The sequence below is a fragment of the Neophocaena asiaeorientalis genome, unplaced genomic scaffold (assembly GCF_003031525.2).
Source record: "Neophocaena asiaeorientalis asiaeorientalis breed wild unplaced genomic scaffold, Neophocaena_asiaeorientalis_V1.1 scaffold722, whole genome shotgun sequence".
NCBI lineage: Eukaryota > Metazoa > Chordata > Mammalia > Artiodactyla > Phocoenidae > Neophocaena > Neophocaena asiaeorientalis.
The window spans coordinates 835851-850616 of NW_020175686.1; positions in this window are offsets into that span (position 1 = coordinate 835851).

Here is a 14766-nt window from a genome sequence, read left to right on the forward strand (position 1 = left end):
ACAGAGAAGGCCTCAGGAACTCAAGTAAACACAGTTCAAAAAGTTATTTGAAAGGAATAAGATACAATTTACATTTGAAAACAGATTCAAATATATTGTTGGGAAAAAATGAAGTCACACTATTCCATCAAAATAAAGTGTGATAAAAGGGTTGTAAATTGGTCAAGTGAGTAAACATTAAACTCACTTTCTGTGCCTGTGTGTGTGTGTCTGTGTTTATTTCTCTGTCTCTCCCCACCCTGCATTATTTCTTCATGGGTATAATGTTATGGCAATTCATAAATGCCATACTTGAAAGTTTATTTAACTGTAAAACCTCATTAATGAGCTATTTTTATTTACTTTTGTTTTGATTTTTGCCATTTTTGCCATTATTTATTGGCATAGCTAAAACAACTCATAAGTCATCTCCACAAATTCAGAAATATATTAATATTATAAAATCAAGCTAATGGAGAAAGACTGTGATTCAAATATATGTGTATATATATATAAAATACATTGTATATAAATTATGTATTTATATGTAAAGTATATGTAAAATGTGTAAATTAATATGATTTTATTTAATTATATTTCATCTTGTATTACCCTAAAAAAACAAGAAAAAAGACAATAATTCATTGGTACAGAGTATACCTATCCAGATTTTTATTGTTGGCATAAGATGATTATGTCAATATGTGTTTTGAATAGCTGGTACCTCTGTAGCATTTGTTGGTAAATGTTTTGTATGTACTTACTAATCAATTATCTAAAATTTTCTGCCTCAAATTTTATAAAAGTAGCTTCATTTATTGCCTTTCTGATGCTCAATTATTTGTGACCACGTTACTGAATTGGTTACCTGGACGCATGCCAGGGTCCTAGCCCAGGTTCGAAACTCCTTGTTTCAGCTAGGGAGTTTCTTTTTCTGCTCAGATTTTCACAATCAATAATGAAACTGATGCTGCGACTGGAACGCACAAGCTTTATTCAATGATCAGAGAGAAGAAGCAGGAACTTAGTTTGCAAATCACCTTCTCAACCCATTAGGGGCAGAGACACCACATATATAGGAGGGTCAAGGTAAAAGGGAGGGAATTAGAGAGTGGGAGGAATATTCATGAACAGGGGTGTGGTTTGGACCCAGAACTGATGCAGCACTCCTTTAAGCCCTTGTGTGGGCTTTTCTGGTTGTTGTCATGGCAATTGTCAACTGTCATTGTTCTGGTGCCTGTGTCATTTAGCTAATGTATTACAATGAGTGTATAATGTCAAGGTCTACTGGAAGTCAAATCTTTCGCCATCTTTGGCTTGGGCTTGGTTGGTTCTAACCTGTTCTTGTTTTTCTCTTTGCAGTGTCGACTGAAAAAAAAAAAAAAAGCACTGCCTAAAAGTTGAGAGTTATGTTTTATTCGGCAGACAAAACTGAGGACTTAAGTCCAGGACACAGCATCTCAGAGAGTTCTGAGAGACTGCTCTGAAGGGGTCAGGGAGGAGCCAGGATACAAGGAGTTTTTGCAACAAAGACCAGGTAGTCAAAACATTGAAAGATTACTGTTAAAGAAAACCAGACATCTCGGGTTAAAGAATTTAGCACTTTTCTATGTATGGGAAGATGCAAGAGTCTAGGCTCACTATAATCATACCTTTGATATGCACCTCAGCTACCTGGGGCCAGTATCCTGTGCTTTCTCATCCTGAGTCTTCTCAGGGTGCACCTGCAGGGGTGGCTGCAACGAATGATTGCTTCATGGCAGGCACACTTTCTATTCTTAGTTCCTGCAGGGCTCACCATGGGGGGCGGCTGTAATGTGACAGCTTGATGGCTTCAACATCCTTTGTTTACCGATATGGAAGGCAACATCTTTTCCATTGACAGCAGCTTCCTCCTGAAACTTAGATAAGAGCAATTGGTTTCCATTCCAGGGAGGGGCAGGGGTATGATTCTGGGGCAACAGTCTTGGTAACAGCCACACATACACTATTCTAATTATTTGCTTCCTCCAAATCTTTGTCCCCCAAAAGTTTCAATATGTTTCAAAGTGGTCATCTCTCTTATATTAAGAATAATACTATGGTGAACATTTGCCATTTATATTAATTAGAATTAACAAAGTTTCAGCTTTTCAAAATAGAAAGAAACCTCCTATTAATAAATTTTGGTCTTCATATTAAAAAATATCATTGAGTATACACTTGCTAAACAAAGTATTCAATAAAATATTTCTTTCTAGAATTATTCTAGCTTCAGCAAGATATTTTTTTCAGCTTTTCATATCCATAAAGTGTTATAAATAATTTATTTTGAAGAATTCAAGGAAATTTTTTATTATATAATTGGAATTCCTGATATATCTATAGTATGTAAGTACTACATATATATATATATATATATATTTGAATATATTCTCATTCAAATAAGCTCAGCATGGTAGAAAATACAAAGAATGTACATATTTCTGAATCATTTCTGCAAATCCTTTTAGAATTTGGTATTTTATTAAACTGGAAGACAAATGAAAACTTTATAGAAATAGCACTATTTTCTTTATTGTTTACCCCAGAGGTCAAAAAGTGGTAGTTAGCCCATTATTTCTGTCACCAGAAATTCTAGTCATATGATTATTAATAGAGTAGCTATGGCACATTTCATCTAGTATTGATTAGTCTATGAAATGTCATTCTGAAATGGAGTTAATGATCTGGTAACAGGGTTTTTATCAAAATGGACCATCTAGCAATATTGAAGAAACAGAAGCACAAGATTTGAAGGCAGTGTATTTTTATTTAACGTGCATAATTTGGGTCATTTTAAGCTACAGTTTTATATCTAGAGTGATGAAAATCTCTTCAATTAAAAATAAAATATATGATTTTATGAAATCTTATCTTTTCATACATAAGCAACACAGGAATGTTTTACTTACAAAGATATTTAACGTTTTTCATTTTACTGGATTTTGTATGTGTTTCTTATCAATGCCTTCAGTTTGAAATGGGAATAAAATAATTTACTTGCATATTACGCATCATAGGCAGCAAGACCTCATAGGATTTTCATAATATTTCCAGAGCAAGAAAAAGTATATTGATATCTACATAGAAAATATGTACAGAGATTATGACAGCAGATTGAATCAGATTTTTTTAAACCAACGTAAGGTGGTTAGAATAATATGGCAGTAATCATGTTATAATAACAAATATTAAAATGATAAACAACTCATCGGGGTATATATGTGTTCACATTACTTATTTACAACATCTTATGCCTGAAATAAAACTTATCACACATTTCTCCATACAACTTCTATGTTTGTAGAAGTGAAATTTTAACCCTAAAAAGCTTCAAGGAATTTATTTTTCTGACAGTTTGGTTGGCTAGATAGTCTGAAACGACTTCACACTGCAAACTAAGTATATGTTATATAAAGTATCATTACCTTTATTTTTAAATGTTTTGCAAGCTCACAGAAAGCAAGAGGAATTCCCCAAAGGGAAAATAACAACAACAACAAAAATAACTGAGAGCAGCAAACAGGAGAGCAAAATCTGGCGTCAGGCTTCACCACTGAGCTCAGATGTCCATCCTAGGAAGGCGATACATGTTAACAAAGATTGTATATTGAAGGATTGGGAAATCTGGTTTTGAGCCACTCTAAAGGGGGAGGGGCAATTGAAACTGAGACCTAAAAGTTAGGCTTTTGTGGGAAGAACACTCTAAATAAAAGGGAGAGCTGCAAGAAATAAAATCAACTTTTCAGAGAAATACTTCAAGATTAAAATTGTTTTTCTCTAATTTTTTTTTAATATGGGATAAAAAAACAATAATCATCTTTCCTGAGAACACCTGTGATGAGAAGTTACGTGTCACTCCAAATGTATAGGTACATCCAGGTGTGTTCCTATGGTGCATATTATGTAGCCATGAATATTAGCAAATCGTTGCTCCACACAATAGCATGATTTAAAGTGTGGGAAACAACCTCAATCAAAAGAAAACAATCTCAAAAGGTTTTGCTTCTGACTTCCAGTTTTATAAAGTTTGAACAATGGTAAAACATAATAATTTATTACAGTCGGAAGAAAGCTTGTCTTGGAGAGAGATAATGACCAGAAAGAAAGCCCAAAGTGGGCTTTTGGTATGCTGAAAAGAAGACATTTCTTGATTTGGGTGCTGGTTGCACAAAAAGTTTAATTCATGAAATTCATTCGTGTAATTCATGTATACGTTTATGATCTATACACATTTTAGAATACTATTTAGTATTACTATTCTCAAAAGGTTTTGCTTAAATAAAAAAGGAAGACTTCAATATGAATTAAGGTCTAAGTGATCATGTTTGGTATGATATTACTGGATCCAATGACCATGGATATATTTCTATTAATGGAGCAATAGTCTCCACCCTGTTCAACCTGCTGCAGTGGTTTGGGTTCAGATTTACAATCCATCTCACAACACAGAACAGGCATCACCCTGTTTTAAGGTGGCTTAGTTTTAAGAACTAAGAAAGAATTCAAGACAGGCAACAGTGTAGCATGCAAAGCAACAGCGTAACTTAACTTTTGAGACTCTGAGGCACAAATTCCCATTGACCTAATTTAGCAGTTCGACATGTGGTCATGATGATTATGGTTGAATGTTTACCCACATTTATCAGTGATGACTTGCCAATTTTAAGCTGGTCATATAGCCTGAGACACCAGCTCACCTGATAACTGTCTTTTAATTTGATCAGACTTTTTCTTCCTCTTCAGGTACACTGTTTGAACATGGCCAGTTTCCTTGAAAATAGCTCCCTCTTGTGTTCCTGTCTAAGTTAACAAGTCTTATCATACCCAAGGTGAGCCTCCAGAAAAATCTTTTCCATGTCCAGTCCATACCAAATCCAGTTTCCAAAGCCTTAAGAATATCTTACTACATTGGGGCAAGTGATGGCTGAGTCATCAAAGTGCTGAGTACTTGTGGTAATGGTGAAATTCAAGTAAATTATATGCACCCTCAACAAATACGTCATCTGGGCAATTGTTAGCTGATCATGTTCAGAGATGTATTTCAAGGTGCATTTCAATCAATATGCAAAAAATGACTTTGCATAAATATCTTTTCTGAAGTTTCAGAAACAAATTATCACTGATCTTTAGCTGTTACATCACCAACATTCATCATTTCGGACGTTATGCTGTTTCAATAGCCACTTTTATAATGATCCCTCCATACTCATATGTGGTCTAAGAACAAAGCAGAATCTGATATAGGAGCAGGCAGTAAAAAATCCCTTTGCTTTGTATCCATGCTGTTGTCTAAAAAAATGCCATCCTGGTTCACGGCCACATGGTGCACAAGCTGCTCTCTGCCAGTCATAAAGCATACAGTCTATTTCTAAGGTAGTATTTCTTTTAAGATTATAAAAGAAACTATATGATAACACAACCAAGGAAATGCTACAGATGTGATCAATTCAACTACTGTTAATCAGGATATTCAACAAGAAATACTGGCTGATGTCTTTTCTTCAAACGATTCAAGTTGTTTTGGGGTAAATCTTAGAATTTGGCTTCAGTTACATTCTCCTTTACAGTGGAAAAGACATCTTGGGCTTCTTCCAACTTTGAATATAAGTCAGCACTACATCAAACAGAACTGTCTGAGAAAATCATTATCTTGCTTTGGGAAGCTAAGTTAGATATGGAGTGATAATTTCCTTTTCTGGTTTCCTTATCCATCTGTAAACTTCCTTTCAATCAATCACATTTCCTCCTACCTCCACCCCAATGTACCATCTGTTAACCTAGATTTTGTATCCCTGATAGTGATAATGAAAACCCACAGAGATAGCCTTAGCATAGCTTCCATTGTACATATTTCCAGGAAGAAGGAATAGATTTAGAATAGATTTCGAATTACAAAAAGGTAATGTGAAATAGTACAAAGGGTTTCCATATACTCCACACCCAGATTCTCCTATTAATGTCTTACATTAGAATAGTCCATGTGTTACCGTTAATTAATATATTATTATTAACTAAAATTCATTATTTATTCAGATTGACTTAGTTTTTACTTAATTACCGTTTTAAATTCCAAGATCCCATCCAAGTACCATATTGAATTTGTAGTCCTGTCTCCCTAGGATCCTCTCAGTTATAATGGTGACAAAGACCTTCACTGTTTTCCTTGACCTTAACAGTTTTCGAGAAAGCTGGACAGGTATTTTGTGGAGTGGTCTTCAGTTGGAATTTGTTGATGTTTTTCTCATTATAGACTGCAGTTTTGAGTTTTACAGAGGAAAACCACAGAAGTAAATCATCATTGTTTATCACATTATATCAAAGGTATATATCATAAACATGGCTTACTACCACTGATGTTAGCGCAGAGTTTGTCAGGTTTCTCCACTGTTAAATTAATCTTTTTGCCCCCCTCCATACTTTTCATACTATACTCTTTGGAATAAAGTCATTTTCACAGTCTATACTTAAGGAGTTATGCTTCACCTCCTTGAGAGTGAAGAATCTACACAAATTATTTGGAAATTTTCTAGATGGGAATTTTTTTTATTGTACACCATTTATTTATTGAATCATTTATTTATAACACTTAGGACACCTGGGTATATATATTTTAGATTAAAGTTTATAATGCAATACTATTTTGTGGCTCAAAATTTCTGGTTTTAATTATTTGGAACTCTTTTGGTTGGCTTCTCTGTCCCTTTGACATACTGCCGTCATTGTTTCTTTTTCGCTTATAAGTACTTCCTTACTTTGGCAATGAAAGATGCTCCAAACTCATTTATTTTCTGCCCCAGTCCTAGAATCAGCCATTTCTCCAAGGACATTGACTGATTTCTTTTATTGGCGAATGGTACTAGAGACTGGTATCTTCTGCTAAGTGTGCTCATTGATCCTGGGGTGTCACTGCTTCTAGGTTTTCTCAGCCAACAGGGCATAGGAATATATGTATATGTACTAACCTACATATACACTCCCTCTCTCTATCTATCTACACATGTGTATGGATTATTGCATTCCATTTTTTAATACCTTGTTAGAATTTTTTTTAAAAATTTTTGTCTATGTTCCTGACAACTATTGTTCTGAGGGTTTTTTTTTTTTTCTTGTAATGTCATTATTGAAAGATTACTGAGTCAGAGTGGATAAAGTGCCTTAGACAAGACACTGTATAAAGTGTTCTGTGAATGGAATTCTTACCCTAGGAATGCTGATATGTGTATGAGCATGGCTGGCCTGAAGGATGTGAGTTCTTGACTGCAACTCCTCCTAGAAACTTCAATATACTGGTGTGGGAAGGGCAAATTATCTTCCTGCCTTGTGAAGACCATCAGGCAAAATCTTATAATTGCCTATGGTCACATCTGAAAGACCTAGGATGTGGGGCTAGAATCAGAACTGAAGAGTTGAGGAACTCTAACTCTTGATCCTTTAGGACCTGAGTAAGTAACATAGGCTACCCATCATGTACTCAAATGACTGCAACATTAAGAGGCTGTGAGAATAACTGGTTAATCTGTCTGAGGCAACAGCAAACCAAGATTATAGTAGAAATTATTCCAAACAGGCTGACAGGCTGCCTAGAGAAGTGAACATAGCCAAGAGCCTCAATCGTTACCAAACCAGGAAAAGATGTCCCATGGGCCAATAAGGTCTTTTCTAGAAGACCCAGGAGGTCTTGTGTTCAAGCTTCTTATGGACTATTGTGCTTTGTCAGTTTCGTTGATCCAGATGTAACACTATGAGCTGGCAATGGAACATATTGTTCCAGAACCATTTGTTGAAAATGTTAGGGAATTATCATCCAGTTTCTCACCATTAAGTATCTCATCATTAAGTGATGGTAAATATCTCAATAGTAAGTATCTTACCATTAAGTATCTAAAGTCTCAGATGCAGTTATTCCCTAAATTTAGTCATCGTACTGGATCCTCTATTATTTCATATTAATTAACCATCCTCAGCTAGTAATATGTATATACTTTCACAGTTTTAAATTCTTCTTTGACTTGTTTCTCTGAGAAGAATGGACATGTGGACACAGGGAGGGAAGGGGAGGGTGGGATGAACTGGGAGATTATGTTTGACATAAACACACTACCATGTGTAAAGTAGATAGCTAGTGGGAACCTGCTGTATAGCACAGGGAACTCAGCTCGGTGCTCTGTGATGACCTAGATGGGTTGGATGGGGGTGTGGGAGGGAGGTCCAAGAAGGAGGGGATATAGGTATACATATAGCCGATTCACTTTATTGTATAGCAGAAACTAACACAACATTGTAAAGCAATTTTACTCCAATAATAAAAAAAAGAAAGAAATACATCATCCTATTATTTCTGTAATGAATCAATTTTATTTTAATAGTGATGAAATTGAAATTTGGTTTCTGGATTCAGTATGCTTGCAAATTCAGATACCCTGCGTGAATGGGAGGATGGTGATGTACAGTAGTATAAAAAAGTGGATTTTACTCCATTTCCTTTCAAAGTTAGAATAAAATAGGAAGCATTCACCAAGTTTGTGTGAGAATACCAATTCCTTTAGACTGTGGGACTTCCTGATTAACTTTTATCATGTCTGATAATGTGTCGGGTAAAATGCATGAATTTATTCTAACCAGAATAATCAATAGTTACTCTTATGAGCCATTTAATTTTTCACAGGGCACTCAAAACAGATGTATTGAAATTTGGTGGGGATTAGTGCCCTTTCTTTCAACGTTTCTTATTCAAAGCTGATATTTCTTATCCTTGTAAAATGTGATACTACTTAATATTCACTATAAAGTAAAGTTTGGGAAGTTTTAAGTATTCTCATGTAGTATGACCAATTAAAACCGGGCAAAGGGGACACTTGCCCAAAATCCAACCATAGGTAATAAATGTCAAGGCCCTCTGCACCTCACTCCTATCCCAATCTGTATTTATGAATGAGTGATGACACTATAGGGTCTACTTTTCCTTCTTGTTTTCCACTTTGTTATTTCACTATAGTCTCAGTGTCCTCCACTACAGCATCACTTCACCCACCAAGATCTACATTTGGCTTACTGATAACCCCCTCACATTCTCCGTCAGGTATTGAGGTACATTGTGCACTGATTGGCAATTATCATTATCCTTGGGTTGTTCCACTTAGACAGCAGCAAATGCAGCAAATGGTCCCTGATCTCCTGCTGGGTAATAGGCAAAAAGATTCTAGACCTCAACTCAATCATCTTTCTTCCCACTGCCATAAGAAATTGAATACATTTAACACCCTGCTCTAATATCCGTTTCCCAATTCTATCCACCGTCATTGGATTTATATTGTTTTACCACAATTGCCCTTGCAAGGTTATCAATGACTTCCGTATACTTATTTTTCAATCCTCATATTTCTTTTTTTTTTTTTTGACATCTTTATTGGAGTATAATTGCTTTACAATCGTGTGTTAGTTTCTGCTTTATAACAAAGTGAATCAGTTATACATATACATATATCCCCATATCTCTTCCCTCTTGCGTTTCTCTCCCTCTCATCCTCCCTATCCCAGCCCTCTATTCACCTCATATTTCTTGATTTCAGTCTACCTCTCCTTCTTTAAAACTCTGTGTCCATGGACTCTACAACAAAATACTTCCCTATTTTTTTCTCCTTACAATCTGAACACTTCTCTGGATCTTCTGTTTAGATTTCTGTGTCCTCTGCCTTATTTTTAAATGCAGAATATTCTTATCCCTCTAGTCTACACTGTCTTACAGTATTTTCTTATAACTCTATATTCTCTTGAAAATTATGTCGGGGACTCAGCAAACTTTTCTCAGTAAAGGACCAGAGAGTGAATATGGCTTTGTGGGTCATCTGGTCTTTGTCATAATTACTTAGTTCTGAATTGTTGTGTGAAAGTAGCATAGACAATGTGCATACCAATGGTGTAGCAATTAAAAAGCAGCATTTAATTTACAAAAATAGGTAGTTTGGCCCTTGGACCATACTTTACTGGCTACTGATCTTGTTCAATATTGTGAATTTTATTCGTCTCTGTACTATTACAATATGTGTACTTTCTAGCCAAGAACACTTTTGTTACCTGTAGAGATTTTATTTAACCCAATATTTAATGTACCCCATTTGGCTGCATCACAGAATCTCATCACAGTAATTCAAGATTTCAAACTATAATCATAATTTTCTATTTCAAAAATTTCTTTCATCTCAGAAAATGTCATACTATCGTAAATCATTCTTTCAAGACAGAAAATTATGAGCTATATTTGACTTCTTCCTTGTCATAATTTCTTACATCAAATCAGTTTTAAACTTGTGTCAATTATTTTACCTAAATATAATATAAATATGCACCTAGATAGTTATCCAAGAGAAAAGAAAGCATAGCTATCCAAAAGAAAATAAAACATATGCCCAAAAAAAGAACAACACATTAATATTCATAGCAGCATTATGCATGGTAGCCAAAACTTGGAAACAATCAACTACTCATCAGTTGGTAAACTGACATACTAACTGTATGTATACTATACATATCCCATAGTAGGTTAATCAGAAAACAAACAAAATTTGGATCCATACGTGAAACAGACTATGTGGAAAACATTTAAATACAATAGACTATGTATAAATTACATGATTCCATTCATATGACATTTTAGGGGGGAAAAGAGACCTATAAAACAAAACAAATGATATAGATGGTTGTGCAGGAATAGAGGAGAAAATTAACCACAAAGGGCCTGGATGGAATTCTTTGGAGTATCTGGTACGTTCAATATCTCAGTTGTGGTGGTGGTTTTATGACTATAAAATTGCCAGAACTCATCAAACTGAATACCTTACAGGGACATTTTTTGGATATATAAACCATAGCTCAACAAAACTGTGAAAACAAACAAAATATAACCAAATAGAAAAAAATCAATTGACTCTGCTCTATTGAAAAACATTTTTCTGACATTTGACTATCATGTAGGTAACATGACCTACACAACTCTTCTTCTTTCGACACCCACATTTCTGTCAGTTTTGTCTCCCACCAGTTGATTCCTGTTTGTCTGCATCAGCTGTTTCACTTTAATAAAGGTTTCAGTTTAATAAAGATTCAGTGGTTTCAGTTTAATAAAGACTCAGTGGTTTCTCCTCTCTTCCTCCTTCTCTGCCATCTTCCTTAGCTAGCCCAAACACAACTTTGAATAGATTTGAAATAAATCCATAAGGAAAAACTCTATGATAAACGTTACTTAGGTCTCCTGTTGTCTGTTCTCATAATGAACTGTACGAAAGTTTTTCACACTCATCAAACCTATCGTTACATATGTAGTATTAGTCGTTCCCACGCTGAGTGTATGTTAAAGTCAGAGATGGTGACTTTCTTGTTTACTACTTTTATATTGTAGAGAACCTAGTGAAAAGTAGATTCTGAAATATATATTAAATGTATACATTTTAAAAAATGAGTTGTAATCTGGTAAATTAGTTTGCTAGGGCTACCATAACAAAATATCACAGACTGGGTGCCATATACAACAGAAATTTATTTTCTCACAGTTCTGGAGGCTAGAAGTTCAAGAAATGGCAGTGTTGGTTTCTCCTAGGGCCATTGTCCTTGACATAAAGATGTCTGCCTTTCTCTTTGTGTGTGTATATCCCTGGTATCTCTTTTGTGTCCAAAATTCCTCTTCTTACAAGGACACCAGTCATAATGGATTAGGGTCCACCCTAGCAGCTTTATGTTAACTTAATCATTTCTTTAAAGACCTTATCAATGTACTAGGTATTAGAGCTTCAACATATGAATTTGGGAGATGGACACAAGTCAGTCCATAATATCTGAGAAATAAAATCAAATGTAGATGGCAAAGTACACATTGGCTTTTTTTGGGAGGGAGTAGTCTAACAATCTCTCTGGAGAGTGAGTTCTCAAGGACAAGGTAATGTGTTATTTTCCTTTCCTTCTCTCTGCACCTAATAGCCTGGCACCTAGTAGAGAATTTAACAAAAAAAAAAAAAAAAAAAAAAAGTTTGTTACATTTAATTTCATTAAACTGAATTAAATACAAGGACACAAAATAAGCTCCTTTACCACTGAACAATTGATATTCACTTACCATATACATATTCTTAATGCATTAATTACGTGAAATACACATAGAACTTGAGGGAAAATCTGGATATTTTCAATGCTGTACTTTTTAATTTTCTAGCTTCGATTCTGCTGTGAAGTGGTGAAGACAGGTGAAACCACCAGTATTGCCACAGAGAGGTAATCAAACCAACTTTTTTTTTTCTAATACATTTATTTATTTTATTTACTTATTTTTGGCTGTGTTTGGTTTTCATTGCTGTGCGAGGGCTTTCTCTAGTTGCAGCGAGTGGGGGTGCACAGGCTTCTCATTGTGGTGACTTCTCATTGAGGTGGCTTCTCTTGTTGCGGAGCACGGGCTCTAGGCACGTGGGCTTCAGTAGCTGTAGCATGCGGGCTCAGTAGTTGTGGCTCGCGAGCTCCAGAGTGCAGCCTCAGCAGCTATGGTGCACGGGCACAGCTGCTCCACGGCATGTGGGATCTTCATGGACCAGGGCTCAAACCCATGTCCCCTGCACTGGCAGGCGGACTCTCAACCACTGCACCACCAGGGAAGCCCACGACTTTATTTTTTAAGATTAACTTTTAAGAATTAACCGAGTCTTAGTTAATTCATTGCATGTTTGCTCAGCAAACTAAACTTGGGATTCTTTCTAGCACAGCTTGCTCATTTTATTATTTCTTTAAAATCATGAATTTATGGCAGATTATTTCAACGGTATGGGAAATAGTTAAAGATGCCTTACATTTGTGGGTTTTATCTATAGTACTCTTTACAGAAGTTCAACATGTTTAAGTCGTAGCTACATATACAGGATGAAATTAATCAGGCTTTCTGGAACATTAATATCTCTCAGAAGTAGAAGGGTGTTTGATCATTTTTGGACTGTAAAATCATGATTAAAGCTAATGTCATATGCTTTCACATAAGTATTTATAGCATGAATAAATCAACTCAAAACATTTGCTCCAACAATAAATGCTGGAGAGGGTGTGGAGAAAAGGGAACACTCTTGCACTGCTGGTGGGAATGTGAATTGGTACAGCCACTATGGAGAACAGTATGGAGGTTCCTTAAAAAACTACAAATAGAACTACCATATGACCCAGCAATCCCACTACTGGGCTTATACCCTGAGAAAACCATAATTCCAAAAGAGTCATGTACCAAAATGTTCATTGCAGCTCTATTTACAATAGCCAGGACTTGGAGGCCTAAGTGTCTATCCACAGATGAATGGATAAAGAAGATGTGGCACATATATACAATGGACTATTACTCAGCCATAAAAAGAAACAAAATTGAGTTATTTGTAGTGAAGTGGATGGACCTAGAGTCTGTCATACAGAGTGAAGTAAGTCAGGAAGAGAAAAACAAATATGTATGCTAACACATATATATGGAATCTAAAAAAAAATGGTTCTGAAGAACCTAGGGGCAGGACAGGAATAAAGACGCAGAACTAGAGCATGGACTTGAGGACACGGGGAGGGAGAAGGGTAAGCTGGGACAAAGTGAGAGAGTGGCATGTACTTACATATACTACCAAATGTAAAATAGATAGCTAGTGGGAAGCAGCCGCATAGCACAGGGAGATCAGGTTCTTGCTTTATGACCACCTAGAGGGGTGGGATAGGGAGGGTGGGAGGGAGACGCAAGAGGGAGGAGATATGGGGATATATGTATATGTATAGCTGATTCACTTTGTTATAAAGCAGAAACTAACACACCATTGTAAAGCAATTATGTTCCAATAAAGATGTTAAAAAACAAAACAAAACAAAAAACATTTGCTACTTCATATGAATCAGGCAACAAATATCCCCTTTCATAGCAATTGATTTTTGACATTAAATTTAAATATTTTCTGCATATATTTTTCAAATTAAAACCTTGAGAAGTATACAAATAGTTTTTTCTTTTCCAAGTGTATGATATATGTCTTTCATAAAAATTGAGAAACAGTTAATGTTCATTTACTTACGGGATAATTACTCATTTGGGGTTCTTTTTTGTGTTTTGGGGCCAAGATTGGTTGAAATTTTTTAACTGCTTTACCATTTCTGTTTAAGCAACTTTTTCTTGAGCCAGAGTTGGTGCACTAATTTTTCTCAGTGAAAATGATTAAAAGATGCCCAAATTAGACCATAATGGAAGACCTATTTCACGTAGGGGTTAATGATTGTCAGGAGTGTTAAGAAAGGACAACAAAGGATTCTCTGGAAACAGTAAAAAGACATTAATACAAAAGCACCATTTAGAATAGGAAAGAATAGAAAGTCCTTAGATCAGTGCGGATTCCCAGCTCTGGACAGACTTCAGCAACCAGCTCCTCAGTGGTAAAATTGCCACAGGCCAAGAGCCATGGCTTTCACGGGGCTCATCTTTTTAATTTTGCTACTCTCTGGGATTGTAGCCTTGTGATGCCTGCCATTCACTAGCCAGAAACAGTTATCTAATGTATATTATTCATTTTTTAAAAATTATTTATGGTGGTAGGGCTAGTCTGGTATCATTTTCTTTACTTTTACTAGAATTAAAATGTTTATTTTATTTTAAAATGCTCTTAAAATATATTTTCCAAATGAAAAATGATGCTGAGCAACTTTTCATCTTATAGGGCATTCAAATATTCTCTTTTGTGATTTACCTCTTTAACTTTTATTCATTCCTTTAAATGA